We start from the raw sequence: 4,410 nt of genomic DNA on the forward strand, positions 1-4,410 counted from the left end.
AGTAGCAGCCTGTGTGCAATAGTCAGAAGCTCAATATTTCGGTCAGAGCTAAGAGGCTCTGCAGACCAGCTCTCTTGGATTTTCCCCTGCTCTAGAACTTTGGAGAAAGATCTAGAAGCAGTGGGTGGAGTTGAGGAGTGGCTGGTCTGTACTCTTAGAGGATCCTGGCCAATCCCCAACAGGAGGATTGGCAAGGGGCCAGGGCAGCCTTTAAGAGTAACTGAGTCTACTCAGCAGCAGGAGAGTTGTAGTAGAGTAAGGAGGAAGATGGGAAGGAAGTGAAGCTGGAGAGCAGGAGCCTGGGAGGGGGAGGGACTCACCTCCAGGCTGGAGGACTTTTGGAAGGAAGAAAGCTTGGGACTTCACCAGTCCCCTGAGAGAGGAACACCTGTGAGGCAGAGAAGGAGCAGCACTGCTAGAAGGCCTACTAGTAGCCACCGATCCACTGGCATCACAGGAGAAGGACTAAGTGAGTAGACCTGCACCCCCTGGGCCAGACAGGGGAAGGAGCACTCTGGTGGGAAACCAGATTAGCAACTACCTCGGACTGTCTTACTTTAACATGACCGGCATTGGATCCCCTACTTAGGGATTTCCCTCAGATAACTGGATGAGAGGAGGATTCATCTGGGGTCTGGGGTGCTACAACTGGAGACATTGGCTAGCTCCCCAAAAGAGACTGTTTGTTGTAAAAACTTGTATATAGGTCCAGGAAGTTTTCCTTGGTTGCACAATTCCATTGGGCATCCCGTATACCTCTTACCTTATCCCAGTTCAAATCCCCTAATAATGCGTGTTGGCTGGCTGTGCAGGACTATAGAGGAACCCAAATCTCTAGTGACTCCTAAGGGGGCAGTGCTACACAGGTAATTACTGATTGAGCAATTATATGCGAGTGACCACGCTTAGCTGCCGTTGCTGTCAGCATCCCATCGCTTTCAGTAGGGCTTCTGCCCCCAGCTAATTGCCAGGAACCCCCGATGAGTCTCCTATATGTAATTGCAACAGCTACTCACTGTATTGTATCCTGCTGTCACCTAAGTTGCTTGGACTACAGAACCATCTTCTCTTCTCCATAACATACAGGGGAGGTGTTTTGTGGTTCAGCAGATGTGAACTGGGCAGAGAGGGCAAAACTACTTGGAATTTCAGTGCAACACAGACAGAAAGCATGTGGGTGAGGCCAACTCACCCGGTGCACATGGGACCTTTCCTTGCTTTGCTGTGTACAGGTGCCTCCTGGTCCCATGATACGTACACCTGCACAGGATGTGAAATTTTGAAGGAGACACCAAATTGAAATGTCCTGTTCCACCAGTCCAGCTAGACTCAGCTACCCATCTCCCAGTGACATAGTGGGTCCCGCCGGGAACCAACGCGGACCCCATGCGCGTACATAACTAACTCTTCTGTTCCATACGGCTAGGTCCCTAGGATCTCTGTTACGTGGATTCAGTCCCAGTTGCTGAACTGCTACCCTCACTATACCTGAGACCCATCACCCCTGCCAGAACATTCTGTATGGCTGTCTTATCATCCTTCTTTGTCACTAGCAACAAAATGTCACCACTTCACACCGTGTGTGTGTTGCAGCCCTGTTCTTCTATACACAATTACCACCATGCACCCTTTTAAGTAACTTCAGACCACACATGACAACATTTTAAAAGCTTTACTGGAATAATGAAAGAAAACAGTTCAACAGAAAGTGCAGTCTTTTCCTATCATCCCTAACTACAGGCTTCTCTGCTGCCCCAGCATACCTGCTTAGGAAAGAGTCCATGGCTGGTATCTTCTGGGAGGACTGCAAGTCTCAGCAATCCCCCTACATGTAGAAGGTGTGTAGCAGCTTTGCTGGAATCAGAAACAGAAGCGGTCTCCCACATCTTGCTGGCAGGGCCAGATTTACATCTCAGGAGCCTACAGGCAGAGAATTTTTTTCTTGCTAAAATATTTTTATGTAAATATTTTTATATGTGTAAAGGGTATGCTGCAGACTTTCATGTAAAGGGGAACACTGCAGACTGTGATGTAAAGGGGAACATTACAGTCTGTGATGTAAGGGGGAACTCTGATGTAAGGGGCTCTCTGGTCACCAGAACACCCCTTACACAAGAGTCCTCAGAGTTCCCCTTTACATCAGATTCTGCTGGGTTCCCCCTTACAGTGCAGGGGGGGCCTCTGCAGACCCTGATGTAAAGCGGAACCAAGGGGGACATGGCGGACCATGATGTAAAGGGGAACTCTGATGTAAGGTGGTCTCTGGTCACCAAAGCCCCCCACCCCCACCCCACATTCAGCAGCTTTCCCTTTTACAACAGGGTCTGCGGTGTTCCCTCTTACATAATAGTTTCCCTTTACATCACGGTCTGCAGAGGTCTCCTAGCACTGTGGGGGGGGGGGGGGCTCTGGTGACCAGAGCCCCCCTCACATCTCTGTGGAGGAGGTGATGTGTTCGGTGTGATCCACTCTCCCCTCCTCCCTCTTCTGTGTACAGGACAGCTATGCAGAGACTCCTCCACTTTCATCACTGACAGGGACTCACTGTCTGTGTCCTCTCTGCTCTGCCTAGAGAGATCCTGACTGTCCCCGGCCCAGACTCCTCTGCTCACTTCGCTCCCCCAGTACCTACTGGAGAGTGGATGGCTCCGTTCACAGTGTCTGCAGCCTGACTGACCCTCTCACGTCTGCACCAGACAGCGGGCCCGAGTGATCACCTCCAAGGAACCAAACGCCTTGTAGTCCTGCCCAATCACTGAAAGCCTCGATTCACCAATAGAGCCGCTTGATCAGCTGCTGGGGACCAGGAGCTGGAGGTGATAGTGGGAGGGATCTGTGTGCCGCCAGTTATGTCGGCTACCCACCTCGCCTGGCATCGCCTGTTTTGGCACCATGTGCACAAAGTTCACTGCAAGCAGTTCAACTGTCTATAACAGACCTTCATTTCTGGAACTCCTCAGGACAGCTGTCAAAAAAAAAAAAAAACTTATACTGACGAGCGCCCCTCTAGGAAGGGCATCTGTAGGCACATGCCTAGAGTGCATATTGGGAAATCCTGCTCTGCTTGCTGGCTGTCTGTGTCTTTCTTTCCCATTCAGCAGGCTATGTGTTGTGGGACTACAGGTCTCAGCAGCCCCAGCCATGTTGGCAGACTCCTCAGGCAGGCAATCTATAGTGAGGACAATCAGAATGAGAAGGTAGCTGAAGACAGAGAGGGACAGTGCCCTTGGGTAGGTGCTGGAGGATCAGGTTACATCTCAGCTGTCAGCCTAGTTTCTCCCATGTGGCTGGACTCATCTGGGCAGAGCTCCATCCTGATCTTTTATTGACAAGGAGCCCAGCAGCAGCAATCAAAAACAGAGATATGGGAAATAAGTTACTCTTTCCCTCACTGCCGGGCAGCACCTGACCGGCACTTTACAACCTGCTTACTAGCACAAAAAGCTGCAAATGTACTGGATTTCTGGCATGAGCAACTATTTTTTTTTCTGCCCTTTTAAAAAAATGATATAGAAAAACGTTTCCAGTAGTATATTTAACAGATCAAATTATAGAAACGTGTTTTACCCTTGCAGCCCCAACCATTTACCATTTAAATGTACGTCGTGATGCCCAACCATGTACCTACATGTATGTCGTTTACAGGTAGGTGGTGTTTTTGTTGTCTTTATGGCAGCCTAGTTCATTTATTTTATTATATGTATTTATATTGTTTACCCCCTTTTATGTGAATATTTGATTTTTTTTATGTATTGCCACTTTAATTTTTTTTGTCTTTTTCATGTTCCATTTTTTTCTTGCTGTGCAAGAAACATACAGTAATGAGATTAATGATGGGGATTTATGGCATGAGCAACAGTTTTTTTCTGCCCTTTTTAAAGATGATATAACAAAAACATTTCCAATGGTATATTTAACAGACCAAATGGTCTGACTCTAGACCATTTTTAAAGAGATTTCAGGGGAAAAAAAACACATTTTCACTCTGTTCACTTGTCCCTAAACAAAAAAATGGCAGTTGTTTATGATAAATGGTGCTTTAGTAAACTACCGTAAATGTCATTCAGTTAAGGTTTACATTTACTTTAAAACAATGATTATGGGACATTTCTGGACACAGACATTGGGGCATATTCTTTTTTAAAAAAGGGACATTCCGCATCTAATCATGCTATATTAATATACATAACTGTTATCCTCCATGTTCAGCCGTGTTTGGCAGCCAGGAGGGTTCAGGCAGGGCTGTGTTGTGGTTAAAGTGAATTATAGTAGATGTAATCACATTAGGCCCAGGGCATTGAGTCTGAGCAGATTAAATACTTGTAATGTCATTTGGCAGATGCCGCTCTCCTAATCTTTCACCTTATATAAATTCTGCTGCCAGGCACGGGCACAGTCTGGTCTCTCGAT

The sequence above is a fragment of the Staurois parvus genome, unplaced genomic scaffold (assembly GCF_062004578.1).
Source record: "Staurois parvus isolate SC_StPar_1 unplaced genomic scaffold, SC_StPar_1.0 ptg000114l, whole genome shotgun sequence".
Classification (NCBI taxonomy): Eukaryota; Metazoa; Chordata; class Amphibia; order Anura; family Ranidae; genus Staurois; species Staurois parvus.